At 40.1% G+C, this 15526-nt stretch overlaps 1 long non-coding RNA gene across 1 annotated transcript in view; it reads left to right on the top strand.

The window, feature by feature from the left end:
• The window catches only part of LOC106726510, an 11597-nt gene extending 2117 nt beyond the window's left edge, over positions 1–9480 (top strand). The window contains exon 3 of the long non-coding RNA XR_001362586.1: positions 9445–9480. This is a non-coding gene — a long non-coding RNA (uncharacterized LOC106726510). The remainder of the gene's footprint in view (positions 1–9444) is intronic.
• Positions 9481–15526: the final 6046 nt, after the last annotated feature.

Here is a 15526-nt window from a genome sequence, read left to right as displayed (position 1 = left end):
GAGAGTGTGTGAGCATGTGTATGTGAGCTGTGAGTGTGGGTGTGCATGGAGCCTTTAACAATAGCTCTAGGGACTGAGCTATCCTATATAACAAAGGGGTAATATGCAAATCGACCGAATGGCAGAAAGACTGGTCGCTATGATGAGTGCTGACCACCAGGGGGCAGACGCTCAACACAGGTGCTGTCCCCTGGTGGAAAGTGCACTCCCACAGGGGGAGCACTGCTCAGCCACAAGCTGAACCCAGAGGTGGTGGTGGGAGCCTCTCCTGCCTCCGTGGCAGCGCTAAGGTGTTGGGAAGCGGGAGTGGGGGGTGAGAGGGGGAAGCAGGCCTAAGCCATCAGTCAAACATCCCCCAAGGGCTCCTGGACTTCTAAAGGGTTCAGGCCAGGCTGAAGGAACCCCCCCTCAGTGCATGAATGTTGTGCACTGGACCTCTAGTATATCTATAATTGTGAAGAATTCATCTCATCTCCTTTGGGTTCTCATAGAACAGGTCACCAAGTTCTTAAAAACTTATTTTGTCCTTGTGAAACTTGCAGTTACTATCATCACTATCTTTTGTTTTGTTTTTAATCCGCTGCCTGGGCCCAAGCACGAGAGTTTTGCCCTAATGCTGCTCATGTTCATTCCCCTCCCCAAATTCTTATCAGAGGATTCAGCAAAATATTTAATCACTAGTCCAAGAGTCTTCACTTCTGGGGAAGCCTCACCAGCCCCGCTTCCTCCATGGCCTCTGGCCTTCAAAAGGGAGATGAGGGAGAATGTTGTCACTGGGTTGGGGAAAAGTTACTCTGTGCCAGGTGGTGTGGCCAACACCAGAACTCCATTATCTCATTTAATCCTCACAACAACACTAGGGGAATGTACAGCTGTTTTGCCCCTTTAAGGAACAGGGAAGTAAGGCTCAGAGACTTACAGAGCTGGCCCAGTGCTATAAGACAAGCTGCAGCTGGGCAGACTCCAGCCACTGTTGACTCAGACCCAGATATTTATAGTCTGGAGGGAGCGGGAAGGGGAAGATCAGGACTCAAGTTGTAAAGAAACTCAGACAGCACCCGGCCTTGCTTCCCTGAGGAGGAAACGAAAGCCCAGACTGATGACTCTGCAAAGTCATGCATTTCTGAGGGCAGAGCTAGGATGACGATGCAAGTGTCCGATCCCCCAGTCCAGTGCGTGCAACAGTTAAAACCCTGTATGCTTACTCTTGGGCTCTGTAGATTGGCCATGATTAAGAGCTGTGATTTGAGTCTACTGCTTTTGATTTTTTCTGCTGATCTTTGTCCTAGTGACCCGGAGGTCCACACTTTTGGTCAGGGAAGAAGAAACACATGAAACAGGATGTTTTGCTTTGAGGTACCAACCTGAGCAGAAAGCTCTGTACCACCTTGCAAAGTCCATTTTTTGGGACATTTGTTTTCTTGTCTTAAACTCATAGAAGTGTTTTCTTTCCAAAGGAAACTCTAGGTTTAGTGAAGTATAGACGAGATTAAATTTGTGGCAAAAACAATAGTGACAACGGTAGCAATAACAATGAAATGGCTTATTTAGCTTGTCAAGGATGGAGAATGATAAGGAGGGTCACAGTTTCTAAACAGCTAATCACAAGAGAGTTGTATGTTGGGCACAGCCTAGTTCCTCCTTCAAGCTCTTGTAGCTTCAGGAGAGAAAAAATATGTAAAAATCTCCATCTATATGGCTAAAAGGCCTTTCATCATATTGGTTTCCACTTGACTAAAACAATAACAGCTTCCAGGTTGGGGCTGAAGGAAGGAAAAAATACTCCAAAGTAGGTCTCTCTCTCTTGCCAGTGGCCCAGCATTTAGAGCAGGTAAACTCACCGGGCACTGGATAGAAGGGGATGTCCTTATTCTGTATGTTTTATATGATAAATATATTTCATTACATTGTCATATTTTAAGAACCAAGGGGAAACGTATAAATGAAGACCAGCTGTCTTCTCCCTTCCTCCCCTGCAAGTTGAGTTTTCAGCCAATTATCTTTGTTCCATGGGTTTTCCAACTTCCAAAAAATTTTAAACTGTACTGTGCTATCACCTTTGTTCTTATACGTTTACCACCTCTCCCATTAAAAAATGTTCACTGTAATTATAATGGACTTTCAGGAAGAAGTGGACTTAATGTACATTTCAATATGCCATGTTCAACTGGATTTATCCTCACTTGACTCAAAGAGATGAAGAACTTACATAACCCATATAATTCAGTATGTGGCACGGCTGGAATTTCAACCCAGATAGAGGAAATCAGGGCTGATATTGTCTATGGTACCTGGTTAGAGGAGGATAGGTGTGGAAAAAGATCATGAAGGTGTTGCTATGAAACATAAAATAGAGGTGAGGGAACAGCAGCATTTAGTGTCCTTGAACAATAATTTTTCTTGATTTCTCCCTTCTTCCTTTCACCTGTTTCTCTTTCCATCTTTCCTTTCTCTGCCACATCTTTCCCTCCATGAACATGTATGGAGACTACCATGGATTAAGATTGAGGCTAAATTCTGAAGTCACAGTGGTTCCTAAGACAGAGTTATTCTGCCTGTCTTTAGGGAGCTCACAATTTAATGGAATTAAACAATACAGTGCAGTGAGCTCAGAGCACAAAGGAGAGACATGGGCACTTGGCCTAATTCTGAATGACAAAAAATTGGCTCTTCCAACCACTAGAGTCTCTTGTTCTTTGACCCATTTGTCCTTCATGTCAATACCATCTTTGTCATCACAATCATCATTATTAACATAATAACTATTTCTAGAAATTCTACTATTTGCCTGATACCATAGTAGATGTTGCATATGACTTATTTAATTCAATTCTCACAACAATCCAGCAAGATAATTATTACCAGCTGGAGAAAACTGATACTTAGATTAGCTCACCCAAAGTCAACAGTAAGCAAGGCTTCCTGGTCTGCCCTCCTACTAGGACTTTTTAGAAGTCTCTTCTATGGGCCTCCCTAGTACCCAATAAAGGTCATTATCACTGTGCTTAGCCATCACACATTTAAACACTTTTAAATGTATATACATTTCTAGATTGTGTGCTCCCAGGAACTATTTCTTATTTACCTCTGTTTGCCTAATACCTAACTCAGTACCTAGCACAGGATTTAAACTCATTAAATCAATAATTGTTTACATAGGCAAAGGCAGGATTCAAATCCCAATTTTCCTAATTACAAAGCTCATGCTTTCCATTGTGTGACATTGTCCTTCAATTCACACTTTCTCTCTTCGGTGTTCCCTATCCCCCTTATAAACAGAGGTTCGCCTTTGTCTCACTCTTACCTCTTCCCCCAAAATGCTGAGTTCCTGCTGACAATCATCTTCCTCTTTCTGGGAAGACTTGTGATTGAACCAAAAAGCATAGACACATGTTTCTCACAACCAAATAAATGCCTTTTGGGAAAATCCCTCATAGTCTTCAAATGTAGTTATAGCACAAATGTCAGCATCAAAACAAACTTTTTGTTATAAATATTTACTACATTATGGACAGAGACTTAGGGTTCCATCTGTTCCATGGGATTTTCATTTTAGTAGAATCTTGTGAAACCAGATCTGCAAATCATTGTTCCTATTGGCCATGCATGGAGATATCTTGCTTAAACAGAACCCTATGTTCAAATGGCATCCTTTCTGAACCCTTAGTTTGTCTACTCAGAGCCACAGAAGGCCACAGAGATAAGCAATGGTGGAACCTGACTCGTCAACAATGAATCAAGAGGCCTTTCCTGGAACACTCCTGACAGTTCACAGGAGCTTGAAACCCAAGTGAGAACAGCAGATGGAACTGGTGCTGGTATGAAGGCACTGCTACCCTCTCCAGTTCTTTGCCAACTTCTTTTTCTTTGCCAAGTTTGTAAATGCTCATGTATGGAGGCCGAGTAGAAGAGGAACAGACCTGGAAACTGGGGACACAGAGAGGGCTATTCAGGCTGTGCGTTGGGAGGCCAACTTCTTTTTCTTTGCCAAGTTTGTAAATGCTCACGTATGGAGGCCGAGCAGAAGAGGAACAGACCTGGAGACTGGGGACAGAGAGAGGGCTGCGTTATATTCAGGCTGTGCGTTGGGAAACTGTGACCTTAGCTAGTTTGAAGCATCTGAATTCTAAATCTCTATTTCCTCATCTGTAAAATAAGACTAGCAGTGTTATAAAGACTAAATGAGAGAGCACATGCAAACATTAGCACACTCCCATCAGATCATGGTTGGGCAATGCCTCTTTATTCTCCTTGAAATGAGATAAAAAATTGCATGTAGAGATGACACCCACACCCCCTAAGTCCAGATATCCTGATTCAGTGAGAGGCCTGGGCACCTTAAACATACCCCAGTGAAATCTATGTGGAGAACCATGGCCTTAAGTGAGGCCAGGAATCAGTTTTCTCAGTTGAGATGAAAATTTTTTGCTTCTAATCTGGAATTGTTCAGGATGTAGCAAGCAATATCCCTCTCTACTTATAAAGCATTTTAAGATAATTTTGTTTACTCGTCCTGTATCCTTGAGGACAAGTTTGGCTTTAGGAGCTGCACTTTCTCCTGGAGGACACAGAGGCAAAAAGATTAGCTCAGAATGTCAATGGCAGCAACAGGATTGGAATCCAGAACATTTGTCATCTGCAGTAGCTGAACGCTACAGCCCTTACTCAAGCAGAATGTCTACTGACAATCAGAATAATTGACTGCACTAAAAACTCTGTCAAATCAGGCTCATAAATTGTTGTAATAGAATAATATAAGTTGGCCACACTAAAAAGCAAATATTAATCTTATGATTTGTATTTAAGAATAAGCTGAAAATCTCAATTATTTATGGGCATTATTAAGGACTAGTTCTTCAACTTAGATTTCTAGTGGGAATAGAGCCAAACTCTATGTATAAGCAAAAGAAAATTGTATCAAATATAGGTTTTGAGGTACAAAAATAGGGAGATACTAACAAGAGATCTTGGGAAATTACAAGAATTTTATTCAAATGGGAAAGTTAAAGTCTGCTTTAGTAACTGACCAGGAAGCTCTTTCCCAAGCTGCCAATTTTATGCTGAACTCAATGAGAGTTTGGCATTTCATGTTTTGTTTTCAGAACTGCTTTATATAAAAACCCAAATTAGACAAACAACAACAGACCAGTTATCTGCACACTATCATCGGTGGGAATTTTGTTTAAATGTAATTTTCTGCCTATTCTTCTGTCAAATAGATGAAAAGCATGAAGACAATGTCAAACATTGTACAAAAATCATTTGCTAAAGGTTATGAAGTAGCTACAAGAATCTAAATAATAACATTTTCCTATAACATGATTATCTTTCAAAGTTACTTTTGTACCATTCTTCCTCAGTTCTGTATAAAGGGATAAAGAATATAGTGTCCACCACTCTGGTGCTCCAACTGTCATTTTTGCCTTGAAATATCATAAACTGTGCCATAATATAGAGGCATTTAATTAGAGTCATTTAACACATTGTAGCTCACCAATGATTTTTGCATTCAGCATCTTTCAAACAGCTGAGCTTTAAAAATGTGAAGATTTGTTCACCACTAGATTATCCATGGGCCACTGCAGCTGCTCAGCCCTCTGAATATGGTTTGCATATGTAGCTTAATGACTCCTCAGAAGCAAGATAGAGTCACAGAAACAGCAGCAAAGAAAAATCCCCAGCCATGAAAGGGGGACCCCGAATGCACCCTGGGCGAAAGACCTCAGAACAAGCCTGAAGGAAAGCAGGCAGTGGGCCAAACGCAGAGTGGGCCCGAGGCCTTGGTGAATGTAGTGGGCCCTCATGTCTTAGCTTGAGTTCTTGGGGACTCTGTGTGCTGGGGAACTCAAGGAGTGTTTTTACAGAGTGATCCCCCACCAGCCTCAAGCACAGGTATGAATTGCATAGTGAGGCCCCGGGAAGGCTCAAGCTGCCCAATTCCAGCTTCTTTCCCATCTGTTCCCATGGCAATCCCCTCACCTCCCATCTGACATGGAATTCCCAGTGTCAAGGTTACTCCTGTAGCATCAATAGGACAGGGAAGACCATTGTCACCAGAAGAAAAATGTTGCCTGAGAGGGACATAAGCAGCCCCTGAATTTCCCTCTGTTTTTTTTTAGAAGGCTCAAGCTGCCCAATTCCAGCTTCTTTCCCATCTGTTCCCATGGCAATCCCCTCACCTCCCATCTGACATGGAATTCCCAGTGTTAAGGTTACTCCTGTAGCATCAATAGGACAGGGAAGACCATTGTCACCAGAAGAAAAATGTTGCCTGAGAGGGACATAAGCAGCCCCTGAATTTCCCTCCGTTTTTTTAAAACTATATTTCCACTCTTATCACAAAAACAAAACAAGTCTTCTTGATAATTTGGATGGCAGGTAAGAAAAAACAATTTAGAAATATTTAAAAACAGAAAAAAGAAGATATGAGAAATCCCATTAATTTCACAACCCAGATATAAGCATTGTTAGCCCCATGACCAATGTCCTCTCAGTCCTTATTCTTTGTAAGAACAACCTTCTACACATACTTTATATCTATTATTATTTCTTTAGGATACGACCCTATATGGAATTTCACTGCCTCAGATGCTATACATGTTTTAAATCTTTTAAATAAATATTACAAAATTATCATCCAGAAAACTTTTATGTTTGCAATGGAAGAAAACAAGAGTGACCATTTCCTAACACATTTGCTTAAAGGGAATATTATATTTAACTTGCTAATTCAAAAGATGGAAGTCATTTCATCGTTGTTTAAATTCACATTACTTTAACATCCCCCTTGAATTTTCACCTCCACTTTCTATTCCTCGGGGGTTGGTCCTCAGGAAGACTCACTGAACATCCCCCTTTCTCTCAGGCTCACCTTTTCAGAAAGAATGTTACTGCATAATGAAGTTGAATAAGAAGAAATAAGTATAGAAAAATAAAATAGCATAAAAGTACATATATGTATGAAGACTAAGTTGAGGATCTTAAAAACACTAAAGATCAGAAAAGAACTTTTCAAAAATCTGCATCCATCTTGCCTTGATTGTTTCCTTGAAAGAAAATATAATTGCTCAAAGTGAATTCATGTTGCTGGTCCACATATTCCAAGCTCTTAGAAGTCTGCCCTCTCAATTATGATGGTTCTCTATTTCTGGGTCAAAATGTTGAAAAATTGTTCTTAATACAAATTCTTAAATGTGGGTCTTGATAGTTACACACATTAGTAGAACTTTTAAATTATACATTGTTCCATATTTATCAAATTGGCTCTGTTTAAGAAGAATCAGTTTACAAGAAATTTTGAAGAAATCCAGTCCTGTGTATAGTGAAATCCCAGAAGGAATTGTCTTGAAGGAAAAGGCCAGAGTCAATATCAGAGAGCTATACTTGTAAGGCACATTTTTCATGGTCAAAATAAACCTGATCTTGCATAGGGTTTGGGAAGGATGGAGTCCAGGGATTGGTGGACTTTCACTAGTGGTAGTGTTTAGGGATTGATTGACCTCTGTGTGGAAGCAAGGCTACTGGAATGAGAATCTTGCTGACGGATTGACTTTCAGATACATAGGGCTGTCACTGACTGGTTGAGTTTCAGATGTGTGGGCTGTCACTAATTGGCTGACTTTCAAAAGCAAGTCTAAGAAAGGAGTTGTCATTGATCAAGTGAGTTCTGGTGAGTGAGTGTTCATGGCTTCCAACAGCTGCCAAAGACAATCAGTCTTTTTCTTTCTTGAATTTGAAGGACAGGAACATTTTATTCTCACTAGGTTGTCTTACCTTTAAGATTTAATCCCTTTTCACTAATAATATGCAGTTTAATAAAAATGGACAAACTAGAGACTCAACTGAATGACCAGAGTCCTTAAGTTCTGGTATTTGAGTTTCAACTACTTGTAGAGCATTAACCTTCAGATTAATGTCTAAGAGTAGTATCAAAGAGTAATAAAATTAGATAGTTCTTTGGACTTACACTGAGTGGCCAGATTATTATGACCACCTGACGTTTGTAGGCAAATTAGCTACAATTTCACGCTGAAGTTGCTAGAGGGCTAGACCATTATAAATAGGAAAGCAGGTTGTTTACCACGACAGTAGAAGTGATTTTTTCTGAAGATATGGGTAAACAACGCGATTTAACAGCCTTTGAACGTGGGATATATTTGAACGTGAGTGGCCAGATTATTATGACCCCTGACGTTTGAAGGCAAATTAGCTGTACACTGAATCATATGGGATACGGAAGCCGAAGGCCTGTTTGAACACCTTTGCTATCTGCAGTTACCAAGATAAAACATCTCCAATTAGCACAGGAACACAAGGATCAGACAGTCAAGCATTGGATAAAAGTCATGTGGTCCGATGAATCACGTTGCCAGTTGCATCATGCAGATGGCAGAGTGAGGATTTGGCAGAAACAGCATGAAAGCATGCACCCCACATGCATGAGCACAACCCTTCAAGCTGGTGGGGGCAGTGCATGGAAGACCTGGCCAGCTTGGAATGGAAGGGTTGGCCTGGCTTGGATTTTCTTTAATAATTATGGCTAGCTTGCTCCTAACGTTCTTCATTTCAGCACGGAGGAAACTATATGTAATCAATTAAGATCACAGCCTCGGAATTAGAGAGACCTGGTTCAGACCCCACGTCCCCCACTTGTCTTAGTGCAGAGGTTCTCGATCTTGACTGTATGTTAGAATCACGCAGGGAGCTCTCAAACTCTGCACGCCCAGGCTGCATCCTAGAGCAAGTGGTTATAATCGCTGGGAGTAGAGCACAGATGTGGGTATTTTTTGAAAGTATCCCCCTGCCCCAGGAACGAATAGCCGTATTGGCTATGGTCTCAGGTGAGACCATGGAGAAGTTGACTAGCTCAGTAGCTGTGCTTCCTCATCTGTAAAGTGAGGAAATATTATCCAAAATATAAATACATATATATATCCCCCACATTCAAAGGCTGTTAAATCGCGTTGTTTACCCATATCTTCAGAAAAAAATCACTTCTACTGTCGTGGTAAACAACCTGCTTCCCTATTTACAATGGTCTGGCCCTCTAGCAATTTCAGCACGAAATTATAGCTAATTTGCCTACAAACGTCAGGTGGTCATAATAATCTGGCCACTCAGTGTATATGTTGACCTTTATTTTCTTACAGGGGAGAGAAACTGAAGCCCAGAGAGGCATCATCACATTTCTAAAAGATGCATCTTTCCCTGGTTTCCTACCCACCTCTTGGCAATGTATATTGGTTACGCACCAGTATCATCTGATGAGAATCTGGCCAATAAGCATGAAAAAAACTATAGTAATAATTTATTTATTCAAAGTAGTTTTATACATATTACCTAATGCAATATAAGCTAAATAGAAAATGCACTATCAACATAATATTACATACACCTTGATCTTCTATGCACAGAATTTTTCCTGTTTTGTTCTTATTTTCTAAGAGAATGGAGAAGTATAGAAGAGAAGAAGAAAGGAATTTGGACAGAAATTTGGAGGAAGAAGATGAGGCCAAGGAAAGAAGAACTGGAATGAGAGAGAAAAAGGAGAATGTGCAGATGCAAGCAGCCCAAATAGTCCATAAAAGTAAAATATTGATATGATTCATAAAACCATTTGTTTAATTTTCAGGGGAATACAGGTCAATTGGTGGTAAAGGCAATGGGGTTTGGCATGGGGATAACCTAAATAAAAGTTGATGTTTTTACCACTTCATCCGAGGAGGCTCCTGTTATGCTCCTGCAGTGAGCAACAAAGAAAACAATAGACAAACTTAGTGGTAGTTTCCCATTAAAAATACAGCTCACATCTCCTCCTTACTCTGCATTCTTATCATTATCTCTCTCCTAGTCCATGTCAATAGCCTCTGCAATGGTCTCCATTTTTTTCACTCCTGCCATCTTCCACATAGCAACAGTTATCTTTTTCAAAAGACACATCTGATTAACTCACTCTGCTCGAAGGGTTCCCATTACTCTTGGTATAAAATCCAAAATCTTTAAAATGCCTAATAAGTAAGTTGGATATATAATTTATCATCCAAATGGAAGCGCTTTGAGAAAACTGGATTTTATTGATGCCAACAGGCAAACACTAGGACTGTCTGGAGCAAACGGGCATTTGGTCACCCTCCCTCTGGGACTTTCTTTGTCTTATCTTTCTACTTTTGCTTTTTCTTCTCCCCCTCACTCACCATGCTCCAACAACATTGGCCTTCTTTCTGCTCCTCAAACACACAGTTCTTTCTCACTGAAAAGTGTCAGCATATTTTGTTCTCTCTGCCTAGGACACTCATGTTCCTACTGGCCAACATCTACATGTCCTTCAGGTCACAGTTCTTAATCCACAGAACAAACTTCCTTGACTGCCCAATTTAAATTTAAATAGGTGCCCTGTAATAAAGCAGAGCCCTGAGCTGATCCCTTTATTTTTTCTTCACATTAGTTTCACAATTAGTAATTTTGTATTCATTTTTGTTGTTTGTTTAATGTCCATCTTCCTCTTTAGATTGTGTGTTCCCAAAGGCACTTACTATAACTCTGTATTCAAACTTTTAGCAGTGTGCAAGTTACCTAGCAAGCACTGAAGACATAAGAAATATTTGTTAAATGATTTATTAAATAAATATATGGATGGGTGATTAAGAAGGTGCTTATAGGGTGAGGCCAACACAAATACTTTAAATTAGACTTCTGCTAACTTATTAAAAGACTTTGCCAAATAATATGTATTAGTCAGCTTATGCTCAGTTATACTACAGTAACAAACATCCTCAGACTCTCACCAGCTGATGAGAATAAAGGTTTATTTTGTGCTCGCATTTCATGTCCATTCCAAGTCAGCAGAATATCTTCTTCATCTGGGACCCAGGCTGTTGTAACAGTCCTTATTCCAACAATACTTGTCTCAGAGGGAAATGAGAGTGTGGCAGAGCCATGAGAAGGCATTTAAAGCTTCTGCTCAGAAGGAGCACACTTTACTTCTGCTTCCGGTCAAAGCAAGGAAGATGATATCAATGGAGCAGAGATCTTGAATTCTTTCATAGGGAGACATCCATAGAAAAGGGATGTATAGGGAGAGAAATCACTGTTTTGAAATATGTTATCTATCACATAATGTATAGGTGCTTAGTACTTTTGGTAGATAAACTAAAGACAATATTTTTACTTGCATGTTTTGTTAAGGTCTGATAGAGTAACAGAAGATGTGATGCCTTTAATTTTGCTCTTGGGGAAACCAGGACCCTGCAGGCTGAGGCAGCACCCATGCTGAGAGAGTGAGCACCCTTACTTGTCTGCCATCATGTTGCCCCTCCATGGGGTTTTATTTCCTTTCACCCATGCCCAGCCCTTTGATTCGCATTCTGATGCTTTATGACATACTCTGATGTCTTTTTCACTTGCAGGAGTTCTCACAATATAAAGTTAGGCTTTTCTATGGAGGAGAGAAATAGATGCGAATGGAAAGAAAACCCAGCCTCTGTTTCTAGGAGAGGAGGTCTGTAGTTAATAACTTCCACAGACCATTACTATCTAATTTCTTAGAAGAAAATTAACATGTTCAACTAGATGGGTTTCAGTCACTCTCCTGACTCCTAATTCTGCTGAAACAAAACTCTAATAAGTCAGGCCTCCTGGGTAAACCTCATCCTCTCCTCATGTGTGAGTGAAATGGACGAAAATCCTGAAGAATTAAGAAGCAGACGAGGACACAGATCTTAACCAATAATTCAATTAACATCTGCTTTGTCAGAAGGGTATCTAACATTTTTAGATATAATCTGATCATCTCTCTAGAAATGGAATGATATTTAGGGTGGGGGGGGGGAAGTTTGTGACTAAAAATGGAATGGAATGTGGCTGGGACAAAGCTTGGGACAGAAGCAGGGGCCTCTTTTAAAACGTGTATGGGCAGCAAATGTGCAAAATAAGGATTTTTTTTTCCCTTCTGGCACAAGTAAGGCTTTGATCCTTTAACCTTCATACATATTTAACAACAGTTGACTTCAATTGCTTCCAAATACCTTCAACCCCATTTAACTTACCTCTATTTTTCCAAAAACATAAAGTCAGAGTTAAAACTAGAAGAACATAAGTGAGAGCAAAATAGGCTGAAAAGGCAGTAATCGTGTAATAGCAATTCAACAAGCAGTGCAGGTCCACCGCTATGATCACCCAGGGAAATCTGGGAGGAGAGGAATGCCTATCAATCTCCTGGCTGTGCCGATGCTATGCCTTGTATGGCTTGTGAAACAGTGGACTCTTTCTGAAGCTTTAGAGAAAGATGGTCAAACATGTCTTTATTTTATTAAATTTTCTGTTCAGAGCTTTATCTGCGTGATGTCTACTATCAGAGAATTAAGTTGCATTTTCAAGGAAAACTAACAGGGGGGTGGTTATTTCTGAGACCAGTAACACCCACCAGTGAACTGTGGTGTCAGACATTGCAGAATGTCAACCGTGTAGTTCAGTTATTACCATTAGCAAGTAGCTAAGATAAACAAGAGATCAAAGCCAATATTCATCTCATCTTAAATGTCTTCATTAAGACCATTCTCTTGCTGAATCCCTTGGTACAAACTAGCTAAGTGATGAAAAATAAGAAAAAGCTAGCTAGGAGCAAGAGTCAAAACAATTGAACAAAGCAGCTACAGACGATGCTATGCTGACTCATGCTGGCTTTAAGTGGCCAGCTTTACTGTAATGTCTTCATCAGCTTTTTAGGACTCAAGTAAGTTTCATTTTTGTAAGCAACCCAGTGTCTCCAACTTCATTTGATTTCTCCCTGCTACTTGCTTGATTCTGTCGGTAAAAATTCCTTCACATATAATTGTTGAAGTTTAGAGGTGAAACTAGGTTTTTAAAGTCAATATATTTAATTGGATTTTACCACTTCATTTGCCTAAACATAGTAACAGAGTTACTTATAACTACTATGGGATATAATTCTTTCTCCCAATTGCTTTTTTCCCCCTGAAACTCCTGAATCCAGCTATCATATCTTTAGTCTTTATATAGGCTATTCTTGTTTCCACTTTTTAGAAAATGATATCAGCTTTTTGGCCAGATAACCTTAAACCACTATACCCCTTTTGTACACTCCCCAACCCCATTCACTACTATTGTGTCTAGGAAAGACACAATTACATCATTCCATTTTTCTGTGTCTCTTTGTAGTTTATATACTACTTGTATTTTAAAATCTGAGTCCATGATATGTCTCTCTGTCACCAAGGAGGTATTATCCTATAGTGGTTTATAGCAAGAGCTGGCTTTTTTTTTTTTTCCTGTAACGGGCCAGATTGTAAATATTTTAGGCAGTGCAGGCCATATGGGTAACTTCTCAACTCTGCCATTGTAATATGAAAACAGTCATAGATATGTAATCAAATGTGCATATCTGTGTTCCAATAAAACTTTATTTACAAAAGCAGGAAGCTGACAAGATTTGGGCTATGGTGACCCTTGGTGCAGAGCATCAACTTTGGAGCCATACTTCCTCACTTACTGGCTCTGTTCCCTTGGCAAGTCACCAACCCCCTGTGCCTTAGTCCTCTCATCTTCATGGGAACAATAACAACAGTTGTTCAGTTTTGTGAGAGACCTGGGCAGATGACCCTGTTAATCTGTGCCCAGATTCCTGACCCACAGAAACTGCAGGATAATAACATGTATGTTATTTTTAAGCTGTTAAATTTGTGGTAATATTGTTATGCAGAAATATTTAACACAATATTAAAGCAATATTGGATTATAACAGCAATTATTGAAGATAATTATAATGGTTTCTTATTATTGATTGGTTTGTGAATCATCAAAAATATTTATGAATTGATTTTTTAATGGCATCGTGCTAGTCAATTTGTTTCTCTGCCAACAATATGGTAATTAATAATCTACAAAAGCACTTGCATAATCCAGCCTTTTTGTAAATTCAGTTCTCAAGTAGAATTCTAAATCTAGAGACAGTACTAGAGAATGAACAAATTCAAAAAGCGTTTGAAAGAAAAAAACACAACTAAGAAAAACTGAAGATTGAAATATCCCAACTGCTCTGTGATTGGTTGGTTTATGACACAGAAGCAAGAGTTAGTCTCGGTTTGAAAAGTGGACAAATGGTAGCTGGGCTTGTTGGGATTCCATACTATTCCTCCAATTTCATTTAAACATGACCTCATACGGAGCTGTGGTCAGTGATTGGTTTGGCAGGGAACATCTAGAATAATAATAACCTTCAGAATTAGTATCCTTGGCCTGACAGCTTTCTATATTGTGCAGTGCTTACCCACTGAGGAAAATAGAGCCTAGGTAACTAAGCCACGATAAGCCATATTTTATTTTTCCTGTAAATGAAAATGGGCATGTGTAATCATGATTTGAATGGACCAACTCACATTCTCCTACACCAGGGAGTGTAAATGTGCCTTGCTAGTCCAGAGACAGACCTATCACAATCAGATTTCCCATACTTGCCACTGCTTTGCCCCACTTCTATAACCTAAGAAATGACAGGGTCATGTTTAAATGAAACCAGAGAAATGGTATAGATTTAGGATTTAAACACATTTTAATATGTGTTTATCAGTATATTGGGAATGGGCCACAAGAGGAGAAGATGAGATAAGATGAGAATGATGGGGATGCTTGAAACCCTGACCCCATCACATATCATTCGAGTGTAAAGATTTGGGCCCATCTCAGACAATTGACTGATTTTATGAGAATGCCTGGCATTTTCAAATCCAGGACAATAAAACCCTACCAGATAGTCGGACAGTCCAATGGAGGTGAAGAGTGGAGTTTTCTCCTCTCTTCCCTTAGAATCTTGGAGGATACACTCGGATCCAGATACACTCCTAAGAAAGGGGAAATGGAGGTTATGACAAAAGAATAGCCTAAAACCACTCAAGACTCTGTGGAAGTTTTAATACTGAACCTTCCTCCTGCTACAGACAGCAGGCACATTGCTGTGCTGTCAGGAGAGTGACTTCCCTCATAGTCAAAGGTCACAGAATAGAGTTTTCGGACCAGCTTTCTCATGAAGTCAGTTTTATGTGTTTAGGGTTCTGTTTAACTGATTATAAACTTCAAATCTTCAGAAAATACCTAACTTGTGTTTTGGACTCACATTAATTTCATTAGTATCTAGTTGGTAGGTTGTTTCTTCTTCCATAAAAAGTATCCTATATAATAAAAGCCTAATATGCTAAGTGTCCAGTTGACTGGTCAGCCATTCAACCAATCAAAGCATAATATGCTAATGATATGCTAAGGCCACTCAACTGCTCTCTATGACATGCACTGACCACTAGGGGGCTGACAGTCGACCGGTGGACCAGTCGCTATGACATGCACTGACCACCAGGGGACAGACGCTCCAACTGGTAGGTTAGCTTGCTGCTGGGGTCCGGCCGATCAGGACTGAGGGAGAAGGTCTGGACACACCCTGGAGCCCTCCCATGGCCCCTCCCCGGCTGGCCAACCTCCCGCATCCCTCCCCACCCTGATTGTGCACCGTGCACCTGTG

The sequence above is a fragment of the Myotis brandtii genome, unplaced genomic scaffold (genome assembly GCF_000412655.1).
Source record: "Myotis brandtii unplaced genomic scaffold, ASM41265v1 scaffold276, whole genome shotgun sequence".
Lineage (NCBI taxonomy): Eukaryota > Metazoa > Chordata > Mammalia > Chiroptera > Vespertilionidae > Myotis > Myotis brandtii.
Note: the sequence above shows the minus strand (reverse complement) of the source record. Positions and strands in the feature narration are given on the sequence as shown.